Source organism: Mesocricetus auratus, unplaced genomic scaffold (assembly GCF_017639785.1).
Source record: "Mesocricetus auratus isolate SY011 unplaced genomic scaffold, BCM_Maur_2.0 Super-Scaffold_100003, whole genome shotgun sequence".
Classification (NCBI taxonomy): Eukaryota; Metazoa; Chordata; class Mammalia; order Rodentia; family Cricetidae; genus Mesocricetus; species Mesocricetus auratus.
This window is the reverse complement of record NW_024429188.1, coordinates 93,369,456-93,391,827: the sequence shown is the minus strand read 5'-3', so window position 1 is coordinate 93,391,827 and position 22,372 is coordinate 93,369,456. Positions and strand designations below refer to the sequence as shown.

At 35.0% G+C, this 22,372-nt stretch overlaps 1 protein-coding gene across 4 annotated transcripts in view; it reads left to right on the top strand.

Moving 5' to 3' along the window:
- Positions 1–22,372, top strand: part of Tenm1 (teneurin transmembrane protein 1) — a 789,988-nt gene that overhangs the window by 404,263 nt on the left and 363,353 nt on the right. The window lies entirely within an intron of this gene.

The following is a 22,372-nucleotide window of genomic DNA, read 5'->3' as shown; positions in this document are numbered from 1 at the left end:
ATTAATATCCTTCAACATTAATGGCCTTAACTCAACCATAAAGAGTTGGCTAGCAGAATGGATTCGAAGACAGAAAGACTTAACTCATGATAGGCAACTTATATCATTTTCATTATTCAAAAATATTTTAAAGTTAAAATCAACAATATTGAAATTTTACCATAATAAACACCTTTTGAATCAATTAGTCATTTGAACAGGTTGTAGATCAAAGTTTTTCCATTTATTCATCTCACTATATTCCACATTTAGAAACAGATTTTGAATCATACAATACAAAACTGAAACCAAAGTTTCATGAAATATTTAATTCCTTTACTAATTGTGATACTATAAATATATTCTAATTCATTTTCATTTTTATAAAATACTGGTTTCATAACACATCAAGAGATCATAACTGGACTCCTGGAAACAACATTAGAAACAGAAATTTTCAAAAGAATACTGCTTTAGAAGCTGAGAAACTGGGCTCTGTGGGGGGGCACACACCTTTAATATCAGCACTTTAGAGGCTGAGACAAGCAGATCTCTGTGAGTTCATAGCCAGCTTGGCCTACATAGTGAATTCCAGGACAGCCAGGCTATGTAAATAGACTGTCTCAAAATCCTCGGTGGGGAAAAAGAAAGACTTTGAACCTTTTCCTGCTTACCTTTCACTACTTATTATTCCTGTGACTTTGGTAAAGTCTGTTAATTTATTTGGTTTCTATATACAAAATGGAATGGTACCTTCCATGTCTATGTCACAGACTCCTCTTGTAGGGAACAAATGAGATAATATGTTTCCAAGTGCTTTGCAAACCATAAAACACAATGTAAGTGTAAGGAGGTGATAGCCATAAAATGAGACTATACTTTATAGTTATGTATTTTGTGTGACTTTGGTGAACCTTTTAATCCTTCAAATTCATTCATGAAAAATAATTCCCTTGAGGGTATCTAGTCACACCAGATATATATGAAAGTAAGTTTGACAAAGTGCTTCCCATTCTAAATAAAAGACATCAGTGACATCAATTCAAGTAGAGTTTGCATTTTTAGCCTCCTAGAAAAGAATCTGATACAGATCGCCACACTTTAAAAAGATGCTTCCTAAAATAATGGGAAGAATGCACTGCTTTATATTATATAATTTGCTTATATGACACATACTTTTTGATACATGGCACTGTAGTGAAAGTTAGCCTTTGGCAAAAATATGTCATAAACACGTTTGCAGAGTTCTAATAGAAAGAAATCCATAACAGTGAAGAGGAAAGCAGGCAAGCTATTTATTTGCAAAAGCATGTTTAGTAAAACATCATTATGAAGTACTTGTGTTCAGCTCCAGCTTTGTTAAAATTTGACCTGAAATTCAATGATTGGGGAGAGAAGTTGTCCAGTTTTCCCCATCAGAAGTTTGTTGAGCACTGACTGTTTGCCCTTCCAGGAGCTTTATCCTCTGTTAGCAAAAGTAAAATAGGCAACACATAGCCACAAAGCTTGAGAGATGCCTGAGTGAGTAAAGACACTTGCTGCCAAACCAGATGACTTGTGTTCAAGTTCTGTTATTAACACTATAGAAGAAGACATCTGAACTGACTCCCACAAATTGTTCTCTGACCTCCACATACAAGCAATGGTGCACACAGGTATGCACAGACATGTTACATAAATAAAATGGTTTTTTAAGAAGCTACATTAAAACTCACAGGTACATAGTCTTGAACTTACTCAGGTGATGAGGATTTATTAGTAGTCTGTGCGTTCAAAAAGTGAATTTGAATCTCATTCCAGAAACTTCAGTAGCATATGAGTTTGTATCCCCTGGTATCTATATAGTACAATGTCTGGGACTGGACCTGCTATTTATTTTCTGTGTCTGTTCTCTCCTTCCCATCATGTTCTTTCAGATTATTAAGAAATCAGTAGCTGCCGGGCGGTGGTGGCGCACGCCTTTAATCCCAGCACTCTGGAGGCAGAGGCAGGCGGATCTCTATGAGTTCGAGGCCAGGCTGTACCGACAGCCTCCAAAACAATACAGAGAAACCCTGTCTCATAAAACCAAAAAAAAATTAATCAGTAGCTATATCTAGAATACTGTGCTCTTGGAGACCAGAATAAGAAAGAGCTGCTTATTTTTTAATTTTTTTAAAAAATTATAAAGTATTCAATATATTGATGGCATTTTGGAGCAAATGTTTTTAGAAGATTTTTCTTCCCCTTCAACTGCTTTTCATTTAGATTTCAAGAACTATTTACTGGACAAGACAGGATTGGTCCTTGGAGATGAGGAATGTAGATAATGTAAAGGTTTATAGATGGAAATAACCAATGGTCTGTTGAATGTAAGCATTGGAGTTTGACAGGAAAAGAAGTATAGAAAATTTGAATGAGCTGAAATTATATCTCTTTTTATAATCTTTAAAACTTTATTAAAATTAGATTGCAATATAATTACTTTGTTTGCATTTTAAAATAGAGTTAGCATTTTATAATAAAAACATTTATTTTAGACAAGTCATTCTTCAAAAAATGTATTCCATTGGTCTTTCTTTCAATTTATTTGAAGAAACTAGAACACAGGTTTCATCCCACCATCAAGCTTATCTAGTGAGGCATGGCATTAGGTGATACATAGATTGATAACATAAGAAACTCCCTATCCTTAACATTTCATACTTATTTGAGGGACAAGCATGGACACAAACATAAAAGGTTCAGAGATGAGCACTTGGAAACAGTTTTAACCAAGTTGTGTCTTGCATAATTCTAAAGCACTGTACACCATTACTTCTACCCAGTATCCCCATTAGATTTCTTTCTCTCTTATTTTTTCACATGCCACAGTCTTCCTTATACTCCACAGCTGCTGAGACACCTAATTGGTTATGAAATTGAAATGTCAAGCCAAAGATTTATGGCCCTCTATCAATTGTACAACCCACCCCTATATTTGCCCATAGTTCATTTCCAATGTTCCTCTTTCCAGGGGCACAGAATAGTTTCCATAGAAATATGTTGTCTTTAAAGAATATTGATGTCATTATAGAAGTCAGGAATGTGAACAAATAATTTGATTACCTTTGATAAAATCACATTAATTAACACTTGCAACATAAATTCCTCAATAACTGCTGAGCCAAAACTTAGCCAAACCTTGAAAATAGCAGTTATATGTAGTCATCCATACTAGCAAAAGATTTACTAGTTTGTGCTAATTCTCTAGGAAATGGATGTTCCCAAAGTGACATGGTTACATTGGTATTAAATAAGATCTCAATTTGCTTGGGGATGGAAAAAAATCTTCTTTTTGAAAGTCCTCCAGAAAGAAAAGTGTACACATCTAAGAAGACAGTTTCAATTTAACCCCAAACCCAGAATATGTTACTTAAATGTGTTGAATACCTGGATTGGATGGCTCATCTACTCGAATAACACTGGTCATACATATAAATGACTCTAAAATCAAGGAACTACCGTCATATGAAACCTATAATGTTTATAAAATGAGTATTTACAAATTAATTATATGACCGTGAGGGTAACTGCACAAAGATTTCTAGAAAGACAAAAACCTTCATATCATGGGCTTCCCACTTACTTCAAGCTTTTGTTTATGTGTGCTTACATTTGTGCATATTCACAATAGAATTTAGTATTTCATGTAACCTAATGGACCAGTTATTTCAAGGTACTCATCCATTTCCTCTGGCTTTTACATTCTTTCTTCTCCTCCCATGATTTTCCCAGAGCTTTGGGGAGAGGAGTGATACAGATGTCACATTTAGGCCTGAAATTCCCCAGTCTCATAGTCTCTGCACATTGACCATTTGAGTGACTCGGTATCAATAACTATCTAATGTACAAAGAATCTTCTGGACATGAGAAAACTGATGTACACATGACTCAAAGTAGCAAGGAATCCATGCACAAAACCTATGTAATATCGAGCCAGCCAAAATCTCAGCATGGAAGGGTTGTAATGCACCCAAAAAGTCCTACCACTGACTGGAAAGCTGTTGGAAGTTGATGACTAGAAAGAGGGAGAATCAGTCAGTTTTCTTTAGGGATGTGGCCCCTGATATACTACCCGTGCTCAGTAGATAACCCTATACTCAGGCACTTGTTGGCCGTATGTAGGAGGACACAGTTGATTAAACCAAAGACAACATGAAATTGGGAGGGAATTGTTGTGGGGAGTCATAGGATAGAGGATGGGGGTAGATTTAATAATTTTCTTTTTCTTTTTGAAATTTTTTTATTTAAGTTAGAAACAAGCTTGTTTCACATGTCAATCCCAGATCCCTCTCCCTCCCCTCCTCCCCCGTTCTCCCCACCAGGTGCCCCAGTCCCCCACCCAATCTCCACTCTGATCCCCATGGAGGGTGAGGCTCTCCACGGTGGATCTCCAGTAACTGTCATTTCATCCAGGGCAGGGCCTAGGCCCTCCCCCAAGAGTCCCATGGGCACTCAAAGTCTGTTTGTACGCCAGGTATAAATACTACCCAAGGCCCCATAGATTGCCTAGGCCTCCTCACTGACACCCACATTAAGGGGGTCTGGGTCAGTCCCATGCTTTCCACACAGCCATCAATCTGGAGTCCAAGAGCTCCCCCTTGTTCAGGTCAACTGTTTCTGTGAGTTATACCAACCCAGTCTTAACTCCTTTGCCCATCAGTTCTCCCTTTCTGTCCCTGGATTCAAGGAGTTCAGTTCAGTGTTTGTCTGTGAATACCTGCCTCTGCTTTCATCAGTCGCTGAATGAAGGTTCTGTTTCTCAGACTCTCTGGCAGTGGGATTGTATGCTGGCACTCCCCTGATTCTTGTCTAAAATACATAAATGAGGGAGTACATACCATGTTTCTTTTTTGTTACTGGGTTACCTCACTCAAGATGGTTTCTTCTAGTGCCATCAATTTGCCTGCATATTTCAGGATTCCATTGTTTTTTTCTGCTAAATAGTACTCCATTGTGTAAATGTACCACATTTTATCTATCCATTCTTCAGTTGAGGGGCATCTAGGTTGCTTCCAGGTTCTGGCTATTACAAATAATGCTGCTATGAACATAGTGAAACAGACATCCGTGTTGTACGAATGTGCATCTTTTGGCTATATGCCTAAGAGTGGAATTGCTGGGTCTTGTGGTAGACTGATTCCCATTTTCCTGAGGAATCTCCATAATGATTTCCAAAGTGGCTGTACAAGTCGGCACTCCCAATAATTTTCATTTTCAACCCATAATTAAATTGCAAGTGGTTCAAAACTAAAAATGAGTATATAATTTTCTGTTGAACGTTTTTTTCTGGGAATCTTGGGTTAAGAATACTTACAATTGAGGCAAACAATCTACTTCTAGTTCAAAATAATGCATTGTAGTATATTCATAGCAGGAAATATTTCACCACAGCAGACAAAAATTCTAAAGTAATGAAATTGGCAACTGAAACCAAGGTCATGTTGAATTCTCAGTTGTTTATATGACTTCTCTTATGACCTTTTGAGAGAAGTATCATTCACTTTTAACAATATGTCTGTAGTATGTAGCAAATCCAACATAACTAGTTTAAAAGTTCTTGTTTATATAGCTAAATAGCCAGTTTGGGGTCAGATAATTATTATATCAACATTAAAACAAATGTCATCTTTGTTCTCTGTCCTTATCCCTTTGTTTATTTCTGTTGCTCTGTGTTGATATCCACATGTCATGCATTGTTCAAGCCTCTTTATAAGAGGTTCATTTCCCTTCTCTGCATACTGTTCAGCTTATCTGTAAAACCTTATGGGGATTCTTTTTCAACTCTGACCCTGTTTGCTAGACCTTGCTCTTTAAATTGCATGTTCATATATTTGCACTTACCTTCTGCTCTTGTTAGTTGTGTGATCTCCTTTTTGATTATCACTCACTGTTTCTTGTGATTCAGATAGATACAACTAGTAGATAAAATGGAAGAATATATTTAATAACAGATTGATTTGTGTAATTTTGGAATAAAGTTAGTAAAGGGGGCATAAATGTGTCATGCTCTTCTATCTCCAATATATATTATATTTTCTGAAAGACATGTGCTGCTAACTATTTTTTTATAAAGTCAGAAAGCCATTAAAGCTTGGAGTAAAGGCAGGCATGCTCCTCTCACATGCCTCTATTGATTAACCACGTGGTCTTGGAAAAATAAAATAAATTTTCCATGCCTCATTTTTCCTCATCTTGTATTTAAATGTATTTATTTATTGCGCCAGCAACTTTATAATAGCAATAACTTACCATGTCTTATAATGAGAATGATGATGGGGATGATAAATAAATGGGATGATATTTGCACCTCTCTCTGTCAGAGAACTGAAAGTAATTAAACGCCATAGAAACCATTTACTCAGAATGTCTGAGACTCGATCTGTTCTAGATTAATTATATTGGAATTTAGATATCTTAATTTCAAGTGAACATAACAATTTTTAAAGGTATGTTAGCTCATAAATTATCCTACATAGTGTGGGATGCAAAGTACAGTAGGGTGTAAGTTTTAAAAAATTCATGTGCCTTAGGAAGTATGATACATAATATAAAATTAAGATATGCATAAAGCAAACACGTTTTTAAAACCTGTCATGAAAGTATTTATCTTATGTTAGTATGCTGTCCAGATTAGTTAGTGCTATGTACTAAGCTATGTTCCCCCTAAATTCTCATGTTGAAGTCCTATCAGGGAAGACAGCATGATCCTGCTACCCTAAATACCAATATGATTGTCTTTGTAGATGGTGTTTAGGAGATTAATGAGGTCTAGAAAATGTCATGACAGTTCACCGTCATGGGAGACTAATGCACTTATGAGAAGATACTCACTCTCCCTTCACTATATGAAGACACAGCAAGAAGCCTGCCAACTGCAACCTAGCAGTAAAGCCCTCCTGAAAACCCAATGATGGCAATATGTTGAAATTTAGAGTTCTAGTCTCCAAGATGTGAGAACATGTTCTGTTATTTAACCCATATGGTCTATGGTGTTCCTGTTATAGTAATGTGAGCAGAGATAGTTTATTTATCTATTTACTTATTTATTTTTTAATTTAATGATGTAGATATGTACCACACATTTTAGATACTCAGTAAAATTATGCTTTTTAGTTTTATTGTCATTTACAACTGCCCAAATTATCTACATTCCATCACTTGTTTTATCTTTCTATTATCCAAATTAAAGAATAGACCCCATAATATATTTTAATACAAATTAATACATTGAAGCTCTCAATGTCCATTAAAACAAATAACAATTAAGAATACCACAATCCATGTGTTAACTATCAAATTCCCACTTATAATCATGTAATCATCAGTTATAACTTGTTTCCTCTATAATGTTTGCATTTGCTCAAGGAACCTTAACTGTTCACTCTCACTCTCATTCCAACAACATATTTGCCTGAAGTAAAATTAGCATTCCAGTTACTGACAAAATTATGAATTTTATTGTAGTAATATATATGTATCATAAAATAGGTGATACTGACTGACCAATTATAAGCATACAATAGTGTAAATTGTGCTTATGCTGTTTTGTAACTGATGACTAGAACTTTTCATTTCATCTACAAATGTTTATCAGTCCTGTTTTCCCATCCATCAGTTCTGGGAAGCTACTAAATTCTCTTATTACAAAGTTCCACTACTTTAAATTCTTCATATAATTGCTATTAGTACTTTTTGACTTCCTGTGTCTGACTTATTTCTCTTGGTAAAATGCCTTCCAGGTATATCCATGCCATTTCAAATAGTAGGATTTCCTTTATTGTTAAATAATATTCCATTGTTTCTATATATCACATTCTGTTTATACATTCATTTGTGAATGGATGTATGGGTTAACATAGTCTCTTGGATGCAGTGACTATTGGTGTGCAAATATGTTTTGAATTCTTATTTTCAACTACTTTATATAAATCCCCTTAGCTGAGATCGCTGGATCATATAGAAACTGTATTATTTTTGTTTAGGGACCTTAATATTCTTTTCCATAGCATCTATACCAGTTTACATTCTAACAGAACTCCTCAATGTTTGTTATTTTCTGAATATTTATAATATACCTCTTACTAAGATAAAGTGACACCTACTGTGGTCTTTGTGTTTCCTGGAGAGTCATATTGCATATCCTTTCATATATTTCTTTTGGCCATCTGCAGATTTTTTTGGAAAAATGTCTGTTTAGAATATTTTATCTATTTCTTTATACGGTTATTCATTTTTTACTATTGACCTGTGTGGCAGTTTGAATGAGAATGAGTCCTACTATTTGAATACTTGACCTTGTCAGAAGAGGTGTGTCACTAAGAACGGATAGGCTTTGCGATTTCAAAAGCCCATGCTAGGCTCAATCTCTGTCTCTGTCTCTCTCTGTCTCTCTGTCACTCTCGCTCTTTCCCTCCTCCTCTCTGCCTCCAACTTTCAGACCTGTCTTAGCTACTGCTTCAGTGCCATGCCTATGTCCCTTCTCATCATGGTCATGACTCACCCTCCATAACTGTCAGCAAGGCCACAATGAAATCATTTTTTATAAGCTTCCTTGGTCATGCTGTCTGCTCACAGCAACAGAACAGTGACTAAGAAAATTCGCACTCAGTCCATACATATTATGGATGAGAATTCCTCATTAAATATGTATTTTGCAAATATTTATCCCATTCCATAGGAATTTTCAATGTGGTCAGTGTTTTCATTTGCTACATGAAATGAACACTAATTTTAAAGGCATTTCAGAAAAAAATTCATTATTCATATATTTTCACCAATTAGACTTTTTTTCTGTTTTGTTTTTTGTGTTGCTTGTGTTTTTCTAATGAGTCATGCATCTGAAGTATCATTGTCGGTTGTGTCTTTTGTTATTTGTGTTTAGCCCACTAAGTCAGACCTTGTGATGAGAGACTGGAGTAGGGTAGGGAGACTGGACCGGGTAAGGGTGCTTGCCTGGGCTTCTTGTGGAGCATCAACTGAAGAGGCTAGGAAGGCAACCCTTTACCCTAACCCCTGTGACCTCTCATCTGCTCCAAAGTCCCCCCCCAACCACTACATAAGGCATGGCCTAAACATGAATCTGCAATGTATTTCCTCCACTCCAGCTTCCTCTTCCAACTCTCACTAATTAGACTCCTACATAAACTTTTTGTAATTTTAGGACCCTAGGATATATTTGTCTGTTATACATTTAAAATTTTTTCATAAATAGAAATATTGCCTGCATGTTGTATTTTGAAGAATATATGTATATAGTTGCTGTGGTGATATATTGTTTTTGATTTATTAAAGCCACTGGGGATCAAAATAGCAAAACAGCCACACTATTTAGCCCTAGAAGCCAGGTAGTGGTGGCAGGCACCTTTAATCCCAGGACGCAGGAGACAGAGGCAGATGAATCTCTCTGAGTTCAAGGTTACCCAGAGCTACACCAGCTAAAAATAGCAGAGCTTAGCCTTTGATCACATGACTTTAATCCCAAAACTAGGGAGGTGGAGACAAGAGTGATATGATTGGGTGGAGAAAGGAATAAAAGGAGGAGACAGGAATCGAAAATTTTTGCCTCTGAGGATTCTTGGAGACAGTATTGCCATTTCAGCTGGGCTGGTTGCTTTGCTTCTCTGATGTTCAGCTTGAAGCTAGAACCCCAATATCAGTCTCTGTGTTTTTGTTGTTTGTTTTACAAGATGCAGCAGATATCAAATGTTTTACAAGATACAGCAGATATCAAAATATAAAATAGCAATTAACATTTTTTGCACAGTGTAATTTTAATTTTTAATGGGCAAGAAACATACAGGATTATATACTTCATGGCCACAGAAGTTCACTCATGGCCAGATAATACCTTTATGTTATTGTATAGAATTAGAAATGCATTATATAATGCACATTTTCCTTCCTATGCATGTTTAATTTGTTTATTTATGTTATGAAATACCATTTATGTTTCCATATATATATATCAGTATGATACTTTCATTTGAGTTTTTATTAATGATTGAAAAAGCACAAAATTAATTATACTTAACATATATAGCATAATATTTTGTTTACTTTTGTAATGGTTATTATAATGTTGTACAACATAGTCATTTTTCATGTGCTTACTTTTTAAAACTGATCCTCAAGTAGCCCAGAATGTCCTTGAGCTCCCTACGCAGTTGAGGATGTCCTTGAACTTTTGATGTTCCTGTCTCTACAACCTGAGTGCTAGGGTTGTAGACATACACAATTAAACACAGTTGATATAGTGTTGAGGCTCAAACCCAAACCTTTATGTATACTAGGCAAATATTGTACCAACTGAACAACATCCCTAGTCCTTCATACACATATTTGAAGCCAGGTTTAGTATCCACAAGACTGTTAGACATTAGATGTTGGCATATCTAGGGAACGTTACTCTATGATTTTATTTATTTATTTAATGAATGTAACCAACCATTACAGCTGCTTTGCTGAGTAACAGATGCACTGTTACTATTTGGAGTTACTAAATTCCTAATCTCTCCGCATAATTATCCATTGTTTTAATTCTAAAGTGCATTTAAGGAAGAAAAATCTTTACAAACAATCCAGAGCTGTTTTCTTTTGACAACATTTATTTGAAACTGACTTCAAATTCCCTATAAAGGAAAATATAGATGTCATGGATGATAATTGCCATATCAAACAAGAATTTATCGATTTATTTTATTTATTTCTCCACATAATAGTTCATAAGTAACTATGGTTAGATATTCACAGAATTATATAGAGAAAGAGAAATCACAGTTGTAAATTCCTTACTTGTCTTCTTTGAGCCATTACCTTTTATGGTACTTTCTGGATTGACTTAGGATAGAAATTAAACTCCAAATATTTTCAATTTTCTATACAGCTACTAGTGAGGTTAGGATATTTGCTACAGAAAATCATAGAGTTTTAATTATCTGTGTTGAGCAAATAAAATTGTGTTACAAATAAAGTAACCTATTAATAGATTTCAGTATGAGTTACTACATGTTGAAATCAGAGTCAACATTTAATCTCCATTGGTTACAATAAAGATGAATGGCAAGTATAACATAAGCACAATTAATGTGATTTCCTAGAAGCCCAAGAGAGATGGCTGAGTGCCTGAAAATGGAGCTAGTTTAATGCCAACGTACCCAAGGCCTCAAATTAGCTGCTTCTTCCCTACTCCGAGATTGCTATATTTAAATCTCATGATACATACAATGGATGATTGTAAAATATTGTGTTATCTTCAGAGAGATGAGAATTATTCATATTCCCCAGAAAACATAAAATGTTCACATTGCCAAGCGGTGGTGGCACACACCTTTAATCCCAGCACTTGGGAGGCAGAGGCAGGCAGATCTCTGTGAGTTCAACACCAGCCTGGTCTACAAGAGATAGTTCCAGGACAGGCTCCAAAGCTACACAGGGAAACCCTGTTTTGAAAAAAATAAGTTCACATCATTAATAGTTGCTATTTTTTTTGTTTTTTCGAGACATAATATGTATATATGTATATAAATGCTGTGTTTTCTAGGCTCTGGTAGGTTTTTGTGTCAGTTTTACTCATCCAGGTTATAGAAACAAGACTGTTTTATACAACTCCCAAATGATTTGCCTTCCTGACATAACCATAGCCTCACTCTACACAATAACAAAAGTGTGAGGGACAGCATTCAAAAGCTGGGAAGAAGGCTAACTAGATGGCTCAATAGAAACATTTACCTGCCACCAACCCTGATAACCTGAATTTTATCCCCAGGACACATGGCAAAATGAGAGAACTGACTGCCCAAGGATACATTCTAATATACTTCAACCTCCACAGGTGCACTATGGCTTGCATGAGCACACATATGAGCGTGCACACTTTTTAATGACAGAAAGAGAGAATGCTTTCTTTTCCGTTTTTATTTTACAAGTATATGTTTTAACAGACAAAAGAAAAAACAGTAGTAGCACAAATGTGAATATATGTCAGTCTTCTTCTTAAAATTATTGATATGCTTTAATTGAAATATAACTACACTACTTTGCCCTTTCCTTTCCCCCAACTAATCCCTGCCAACTATCCTCTCTCAAACCCCTCCTATACCCCCACTCTCAATCTAATAGCCTCTTTTTCTTTGATTATTATTGTTATATACAATACATGTGTATGTGTGTATATATCCATAGATATAAACATAACATGCTGAATACATTTTTGTTATTTGAGTGTGTGATGTCTTACATGAAAATGACAGCCTTGTGGCCATAGGGAGTGGTGCTATTTGGAGGTGTGGCCATTTTTAGGTACATGTGTCCTTATGGGAGGAAGTATGACACTAGTGGTGGGCTTTGAGGTTTCAAATGCTCAAGCCAGGCCCAGTGTCACTCTCTATTCATGGTGTCTGCTTGGCTCCTTCTCTAGTACCATGTGTGCCTGTGTGTCACCATGTTTCCCACCATGATGATAATGAACTGCAAGACAGCCCCAATTAAATGTTTTCCTTTATAAGAGTTGCTGTGGTCATGGTATCTCTTCACAGCAATAGAAACCCTAGATAAAACAGTGTGTATACAGTTTCAGGGATAACCAGTCTGCAGTGAGTAACCAATAAGGGGTTCATCCATGGTAGGGATTAATTCTCCTTTTCCCATCAGTCACTAGTTACCCGTATTTCTTTGTCTAGGGCTGGAACTCTGAAAATTTCCCTCTTTCCACATTAATATATCCATTGATATTGACATTGTGCCATTGTTCTGCTCTTGTTTATGGAGTTTCTAACACACTGTTTCACCACATACTTCCAGATTCTCTGGTTCTTACAATATTTCTGGACATTCTTCTGCAATTTTTCTTGAGCCATATATGCAGGAGCTGTGACTTAGAGGAATCTATATTATGTCCAGGTTTTTTATTCAATTTTTATGGATAATTTTGAAAGAAAACTGGATTCCAGATTCAAGTTCATAGTTTTAAGATTTATGATATTAACTATATAAATGAGTAGCAATAACTAAATTTGCCACATGTAATAGGTACTATGTTTAGCATTTGAAATGAAAGGTTGGCTGCTGCCTGTGAGTTTTACATGTAATAGAAAATATCATCCATATGTCACATGTTAAAATTATATTTGGGTACATGGTGAAGCAATATTGTTACATGAATACAAAATTGCTCAGATATTATTAGCTCATAATGTAGCTACTGGTCTTTATGTCAATTTGCTAAAATCTCTGCTTATGTATTTATCATGAAAGCTCTGCCTATGGGTATTTATACTTCTAAGTCACAGTCATAGTCTGTTATGTGGTATTTTACAGATACTATTTTTAGATGTTTCTGAACATTCTGACACTTTGACCAGATATCCAAACTCCTACCCTCATGGGGTCTATTATATTCCGAGAAAACTCTTTGAAAGGCACTTTTGCTTAAAGCTTGGTACAGTGAATAAAGCATCAGATAATATTTGTGGAAGTCTTTGAGAGATGCAGATGAAAGGTGCCACCTAAATACAAAGCACTAATGTTGTATTCATGGAAATATTCCCTTAACATCTTTGCTCTAATAAATAAGTTTTGAGGTATTGTTGAAGTAGGTACTTTAAACAAGGACACATACCCCAAATTATTAAATATAATCCAGAGCCCTCAAATGAGAAACATGAAGCACAACTTATTATTGGAAGTAAAAGCAGCTGAGAATTTAAAAAAGCTAATCAATAGTGTGTGTTCAGAGTGCTTAGAGAAAGTGTAAAGGATAGACATCAGCAAGACTTATTTTTATTCATGACTTCAATAATATCTTTGTAGAACTATCAGAAGAAAAGGAGAAAGTGAAAATTCTAGGAAGAATTTTAACTATAATGGAGCAATTGTTAATAACCAAGTATCTTCAAACCAAGTAGATTTCATTTACTTGGTGGATGGAACCTGAATTTTATAGATATCATGGTGTTCATTAATTAATCATTTAGTAACAGTATGTATTCTTTATACATCTTACCAAGTGTTCTGCACATGCCCACGTTTGATTCTTGAAATTTTTAAAAGATGCTAATACTATCTCAGTTTCACAGATGAGAAAACAGAGGCTTGAAAGATGTAATTGTTCTTTGGCAAACTAATAGTAAATGGCTGAGCTAAGAAGAAAAGCCATATCGATATGGTTCTAATGCCTGCAACCCACTACAGCATCATTTAGAAATGTCACAGTGTACCCACTAACTTAAAGTTATGTAAAGATGGTATGTTTTATATATGTTTTAATTAATTCTTTGAGGATTTATTACATAGTATATTGATCATGTCCACTCCCTTCCCAAAGTTCTTTTGGATCCACCACTGCTTCTGTATTTACCCATCATTGTGTTGTCATTTTAAAGAATTCTGTCCCATTAGTGCTGGCCTTATTCTTTTGTATGTGCGGCCATTTAATGGCATGTGTTCCACCTACCTAGAGGCACACCTTTAAAGAAAATTAACTTCCCCTCTCCAGGCAGCTATTTATTATCAACAGCTCCTCAGATAGGAGTGGAACTTCATGGCTAACTCCCAACTCTATGTTGTGATTTTATTTGACTTTCAATTGCTCAGGTCTTGTGCATGCTTTCACAATTTCCTGGAGTTCATATTGCGAATATCCACACAAGCCTGGAAATCACTGTTTCACTGTAGTCATCCATTGTCTCTGGCTATTGCAATCTTCTCTAAGTTAGCAATAGAGAATGTGTGGTATATTTGATCCACATTACCTTAAAGAACTGAAACCAATATGTTCATTTCTTCATTCTGAAACTGTGTACAAATGTTTCATTACTGATTAGGTTAGTTCCTATTTTCATTTACTTTTCCAGAATTTATATTAATGGTCACAAGCAACAATAGCATGATATTAGATTTTAATCCTATGTTTAAAGATAGATATTAATTCAATAATGAATTACCCTTGAATCTGTGCTATAAATATCTATAGGGCTTGACCTGTAGTTATTTTGATAACTACTAGGAGACCTTGTTGTAAGCTTTGATAAATAGAAATATTTAGCTTCACATAAATGGAACATATTTGGGCTCTTTATTGTGTTTCCTGATGAGCCAAGTTCCCTAACACTGCCATACTTAAAATTTGAAGATCAAGGAGCTAAACAATAAAGTTGAGTGACATTACATCCTGAAAAATAGAATTGTTTTATATTGCAGCTTCCAAACACCAACAAGGCTGAGAGTACACACAACAGAAATCCCATAATTTTGTGTTATTTTATGCTGATGGAAAAACAGATCAACGTGTGAGTGAAAGGTTGACTTTCTGAAGTGTAAGAGAGGTAAAAATAGATCAATGTACACACCAGAATTCTAATTTGATTTCTATTCACTACAATGCTTTTTTGACACACAGGACTAAACCAGTGTAAAAGCAAAATGAAATCAAATGCAGGTTGTTATCAGGATCACCCATGAATTTAAATCACTTTGTGGTCTGTGTAGGTTTGGACCTTCACGAATGAGCACAACACGAAGCCATTAAGACTCTAGAAGAGCCCTCCTTTAGAGACTGCCTCGCATAAGCATTTATGCTGTGTCCCTCTTACCATCTCATAAATCATAAACACAAATGGTTTCCTTGAATACTTTCTGAAATCATATGTATGTCAATTAACTGAAAATTAACTATTCAAGAAATTTTCTTGAATTAAACTTATATCTATCACTACTATGAGATATTTTCTTAGTTTTTACAATATCACCTGTATTTTTATCAATATAACATATTCATAATGTCTTCAAAATACATACTCATTATTCTTCTGTTTATATAATCTGATTTTCTTCTCTTTGAGAAGAGCTTTCTTTTTCCAAGTTTTTCAAAGGTATCTATATATTCGATTAGTATCAATGATAGGAGCTGTCTGAGATTATGGTTATTCAATACACATAGAATATTACATTAGTACATTACACTAATTTGCTTATTTTGATGACAATTTTTACTTGGTCCAGTAAGAGAAACATATCAGTAAATTTCCTAACTGAGCTACTTTCTTATTTCTTCATTAGCTTTCTTTCAGTTAGTGAATTCTCAACATAACATTATATATATATGTATATATATATGTGTGTGTGTGTGTGTGTGTGTGTGTGTGTGTTGAAGCTGCATGTGAAAAGTATCCCTACAAAAAGAATTTATCACATAACATTTATGTAGTCTGGATGATTGTTTATCTAGAACATTGTATATCTTTGGAGAACTATAAAGATCCAGTTAATATGAAGGGCTTCTGTGGATATGAGCAGTAATATAATTGAAGAGAGAAATTAGATAGTAAAGGAAAAATAAAACAAGTTAAAAATGCATAGCTTACTATAAGCTATGCTTATAAGATAGGCTTAGTAATAGAACTTCATAGATCCTTAGGTGGAAATCTCAGAAAATAGCTCCATTTAGTTTCTCCCTTAAAGTGTTGAAAAGAGAAAATGAAAAGTTGTAATAATAAAAGAATTCATCAGAGGACATTTCAGGTGAAAGAATAAAATATTTCAGATGCAAACTATGTACATACAATGTGAAAACAGCTAATAGAAAGTAAATAATGCAACCAAATATGTTATCAGGCATCACAAAACACTCTACAAAAATTGCTATTTTTTGACAACATGAAATTTAGTTGATTTCAAGCTATAAATATTTAAATGCATTCAAATTAATTACTTTTGAAGATAAAGTAATAGCCCTGTTGAGTATAAAAAGACTTTAGACCTGAGAAACAAAGATTCATAGCCAAATCATAATATATGCATTCTTTGAGTTCACGATAGGAAATCAGGACTTTATGCCTTGTACAGAAGTGTTGCTTTCTTGCTCATACTTCTTTAAAAAGACTCCTTCAATAGAACAAAATATGTCATCCAGAGATACAGTGGAAGCCAGAAATTTACTGCTATCAGAATCCCAATTCTTAATAATATTTTAGCTCTAGCACATTTTAGTAATATGTATGTGTGTACCAACCTATCATGAAAATACCAAGACTCGAGCCGGGCGGTGGTGGCGCACGCCTTTAATCCCAGCACTCGGGAGGCAGAGGCAGGCGGATCGCTGTGAGTTCGAGGCTGGGCTGGACCGACAACCTCGAAAACAATACAGAGAAACCCTGTCTCGTAAAAACCAAAAAAAAAAAAAATACCAGGACTCCTTTTCACAATGCTTTACACTATCTTTTGAAGAAGAAACAGGAATAAACCAACTTTCCTTAAGCCCATTGTATGTGTAGAAACATTTAATAATTTTATGAGCATATGGATAAGGAATTCAGATATTAAAATGGTTTATAAGTTCAGTATTTTGCCTATGTCTCTTCACTATCCATCACTTCACCACTCAAGAAGACAAATTCAAATGTAACTCAGTAAGATTGCCTTCAATTTGTCTCATCTTTCCTGCGTGTAAACATAAATCATTTGTGAATTGCAGGTCTCTATTGTAACAAAAAAATCACACAATATCAGTACTTGTTGATGTTATTTCAGTAATCATACCTCAAATAATATTGCCCATTGGGTAGTCAATGCATGAGTGTGTTTCAGTTAGGCAATGAGGTAAAACGTTCTTTCAGATCCTGTGGCTCAGCTTCTTCCTCAGATCATTGGCTACATTGATTCACTAGGGTGGAGAGAGCAGAAGCTAGGAATAGGGCTTAGACAGCTATGGGTAGGATGGAGACAGCACTCCAAGAGACAGCTTCAGTGAGTCTGCTCAGCTTTATTCCAGAATATAGATAATATACAGGATTGGGAGGACTGGAACAAACCATAATTTGTGTTACGTGGCACCGTCCTATCATAAGGCTTTGTATGTGGCAGCAGGGTCCTATAGCAAAGCTCCTAGTATAAGTCTTAGTTACCATAAGTGCAGCATGGAAGGCTTCTAGCAGGGGTGGTGCCAAGGGTCCGGCTAAATATAAATCAGACATCCAGGATTAGAAACAGGTTTCAGATAATATCAGACCTCAAGGTCCAGGGACATTTTCCAGATAAGGGCAGGTAGAGAGCAGGAAGTCTCACAAGGGAGGGAATTTCCATGTCATTCAGCTTTGGGAAAAGCTGCTAGGCCATGATCAACTACAACCTCTGACCAGCAAGGCTTTCCAGCAAGATCTTACATATATTGCTATAACAGTGTGCTGTTTTCCCATTATGTAGGGTGAGAAACTATTTAACAGCACCTCCAAATAATTCCATGCAGAATTTCTCTACATAACTTCACTTACTACTGCCACCAGGTTCCCTTTGTCCCTAAAATTGTGTTTAAGGTGGAACTGTAGAGTACAGGAATACTTTTATCACCAGATAGACAGCGTTGATAGTTGGGAGTGGTATTTATAATCAGAATATTTGCCTTCAGCTTTTGAGGAGTTTGGATAAGGATAAAATCTTCCTCAGGCTTTCTTGGTCCCTGTGTTCTGTTTATATTCTTGAAGCTCATCTTTTTGTTATTGTAGCTGATGCTGTTTTTCTTTCTGCTACTATTAATATACAATGCTCTCATTAAAGTTAGCTTAAAATGTTTTCCTTCAAACTTTAGACATGAAATATAGGGGAGGTAAAACGGAGTGACAGACATACCTGTACACTTAATTCATTTCTTCCCTTTGCAGGGTTTATTTGACACTCAGGGGTCAGGCAAAGTAGAACCAAAGTTCTTGATTTGTGCTTCAGTGTACCAAATTGAATTTTAAAAAATAACACTGCAGTGATTTTTATGCATTGCTTTTTGAGCAAATATAAGATGACCATTTATAACAGTGCAATATAAGTGAAATCGTGAAAATGAAAACCATGAAATTCTAGAATATCTGTTTTTAATATATTAAATGCCCTGTCTCATAAAACCAAAAAATATATATTAAATGATTCACTGACATGCAATCCAGGACTTTCCATTAATTGTTTTTCAATAAATAATTATCTTGGGTATTGAAAATAACTTACATATCTACATGTTACTTTAGCTTTACTGGAAAGTAAATATTGAACATCCAGAGATAATTATTTTCTATATATTCTTTATGGTATACTTCACTAGTTAAAAGTAGAAGCCAAAGAATCAGTGTCATCATGAGAAAACATGACAATTACCTATTTCGTGTTTTATGGTACATACTGGATAATAGAGTTTCTGTTAAGACTACTCGGCCACTTATTTTAATTGTCAGTATCATGTTAATATATAAAGACATTTGAGATCCCAAATTATGCAATAAACAATGTTGTTTTACAATTCTACTTATATAAAGGATAATTTACTAAAGGAACAAACACTTTGGCACCAGTAAACATGCTGAAATAGATTGAGGAACTCCAGGAGGCTTCAACCCTACACAGAGGAATGCTGAGAGTTGAAGAAATAGTCTCCATGGAAAAATCAAACCAATTGGTTGCCCAATACTACGTGGTCATCCCTGACAAAAGTGTATACAGATAGCATTACATAGACTGGCGTGTGTGTGTGTGTGTGTGTGTGTGTGTGTGTGTGTGTATGCAAGTGCAAACAATTAAAAGAAAGTAATGGCATGAATTTAAAAGAGAGAGAGAATAGGAAGGTGTGGAAGGAGAAAAGAAATGTTATAATTAATGACAAAAGAAAAATTAGAAAAAAATATAGAATTGCCGGTTTGGGGGAATGAGGAGAAGTCTCAGCAGTTACGATCACTGTTGCTCACACAGTCCACATTAGGTACCTTTCAACCTGTAACTCTCTTTCCAGCTACATGTACACACGCGCACGCACACACAAACACACATACACAAACACACACACACTAAAATAAATCTTTATATTGTCAAATTAGTCTGAAATATAAGCAAAGATATACTCTATATTTGCAGAACCAAGAAAATTCTGTAATTTCACTACTTCAGTAATTTAAACAAAACATTTATTAGAGCTCTCTCCTTTCTCTTGCTCATAAAGTCCTAGTTTACTCATCTTAATCTGAATTGGAGAGCTGTTTGACTTAGCAAACAAGTCAATTATAAGCCGAAGTATTGACGATTATGCCTAAGGTTGGGTAATTTCACTCAAGTGCATATTAGAGCAAAGGTAGGGAACATTGGACTGGGGCATGCTGTTTGTTGAATTTTTCACTGATTGTTCGCCTTATAACATCTATCAGACAACAGTAAAGGAACTGAATGAGACTTAGAAACTAGACTTCATGCAGGTTGATCTCTTGCTTTAAAGGTAAGCACAAGGGAGGCTAGAGCAAAAATATGAGTTCCAGCATAATCATTTCAAATGAAGGGAGGTATTTCAATGCTGACCTTCACTTTTAGTGGTTTTGAAAAAGACCAGTACACAACTAACAAAAAGTAACAATGAGTACCATATTACTTGATTGCTTAATGAAAAGATGACCCAAGGTCTTCAAAGAGGTATGTTTTACCACCTCAAAGACAGTGAATGGTTGTGAGAGCATACACAGTTTGCTACTCTAAACCAAGCTGAAATCATTTAAATTAATGTAATTTATTTGTGGCCTACCCCCAAGAGGTTCTGTGATACTTCTCCAGTCATCTGCTCAACTTTGAATTCTTCTGTTTCTCCCTCCTGTCTCTTTCTGTTGTTGTATGCATCTTCATCATGCACATGTCCATACACACATAATTTCAGTTCTCACTTCTCTTTTCTCTCTCTAAACCTTACCTTATACACTGTCTTTCAAATTCATGGGAGATTTTTTCTCTTTAATTGTTTTGTGTGCATCTTTATACTTGTTAAGTTAAAGTCTCCTGGACTTTTACTCATACACTTTGACACTTCCTAGGTTTGCTCTTAGATTTTATTTTTCTTCTCAAGATACATGTTTACTTAACAGGCAAATCTAATTTTATTAAAAACTGTAGTCTCAATGTGTCTGGAGAGATGGCTTAGCAGTTAAGATCAGTTGATGCTCTTGCAGAGGATCCAGGTTTAGTTTTCATTGACCATATGGTGGCTCACAACCATCTGTCACTCCATCTCAAGGGGACCTGACACACTCTCTTTTTTCTGCTATAGGGACCAGGTACACAAGTGGTTCTCAGACATACAATCAGGCAAAACACCCATATCCATGAGATAAAAATAATTAATTTTTAAAGAATTATAAGTGCATTAATATTAATGAAGCCTTATTTCATCCAGAGAAAGAATAAATCATACTTGTTTACTCTCTTTTCTTCAGAAAACCAAATTTCTTCACCTTTCAAAGTTTGATCAACTAATAGTAAATTGTAATTTTGAAAGGACAAGTGACCACAGGCAGATACACTTAAAATTGACTTGTTGATCACTGAGCACTATGAAGTTAATAGATATTGGCACTAACATTCAAATTTTTGAGCTACTTCCTCACAGGTTATAACAACTCATTGTGATAAGTAAATGATTTAATACTATAAAGTAGAAAAATATGTTTAGAATTAGTAGTAATGGTTAATACTGATAATAAACTCTCCTTTCTTGAAGCCTGTTTCCCTTTATTTCCTCCATGACCTAGGAGAAAAACTCAGAAAAACCACATCAAGAAGCAAATCCTTTTAATTAGTCTTGAGAGACCAGACAAAAGAAATTTGGCAATAGCCCTGGTGATGTTATTTGCACATATACATCATGATGATATTTATAGGAATTCATCAATAATGCCTCAAAAGAATTCAGGAAAGTGTTTAAATGTTAAATAAGAACATATGCCAATAATCCACTATTCAAAATACTGGGGAGTCTACCTGTTTCAGAATTTCCGTATTTTTAGGTGATCTTACAAAGGCAATTTTGAACACACTGTACATTGCATGTGTTAGATTGTAGGCCAATATCCCTTAATGAAATTAACTAATACTTGCCTAATGAAATGTATGAAAACAAATCTAATAAAAGATAACATGTGTGCTCAAACCATACCACGTCAGGCCATGTTTTACCACCAAAAGAACTCGAAGGAAAACCAACAGTTTTCATGGCTTTATTTTCTTTTATTTCAGCATTGCAGATAAAATATTATATAACTACCATTGAAACACAGACTCAGCCCAGGAAATAGAAATGCAGTTTCTGACTATTTATGACATTTGTCTAAAATATATGTGTCCCCATTGCAACATACTCAGTATGGTATCTTTAGTTAAAAATATACTTGAGACATCATTATCACAGTGTGACTAAAGAGTGATTGGTTTGGTACATAATTATTTTAAAAAACTGATCATGTATCCACTTTGATTAAACTTTCAAGAGCAAAGATATAGTTGATATAATTTTAATACTGATAATATTTATTTTTAACATCTGAAGACAGTTATTTTCCATGTACAGTTAATTATGCTAAAAGATTTG